Source organism: Physeter macrocephalus, chromosome 19, assembly GCF_002837175.3.
Source record: "Physeter macrocephalus isolate SW-GA chromosome 19, ASM283717v5, whole genome shotgun sequence".
NCBI classification, from domain to species: domain Eukaryota; kingdom Metazoa; phylum Chordata; class Mammalia; order Artiodactyla; family Physeteridae; genus Physeter; species Physeter macrocephalus.
The window spans coordinates 1897121-1897589 of NC_041232.1; positions in this window are offsets into that span (position 1 = coordinate 1897121).

Consider the following 469-nt stretch of genomic DNA (forward strand, 5'->3'; position numbering starts at 1 on the left):
AAAAAAAAAAAAAAAAAAAAAGATCAGTGGTTGCCAGAGGTTAGTGGGGAAGGAGGGATGAATAGGTGATGCACAGAGGATTTTTACAGTGCTGAAACAATTCTGCATGATACTGTAATGGTGTATATGTGTCATTTTACATTCTTCAAAACCCATAGAACGTACATGACCGAGAGTGAACCCTGATGTAAACTGTGGACTGGAGGTGATAATAATGTGTCGATGTAGGTTCATCAATTACACCCAGTGTACCAATCTGGCGGAGGATATTGATAGTGGAGGAGGCTGTGCATGTGTAGGGGCGGGGGTATGTGGGAACTCCACCTTTTGTTTAATTTTCCTGCAAACTTAAAACTGCTCTAAAAAATAAAGTCTATTTTTTTAAATCAAAAGGCCATAAACTGGCCATAAATTTAAATTGGCTATAAATTTTTAAAAGTTAACTGGACAGGGCTTCCCTGGTGGCTCA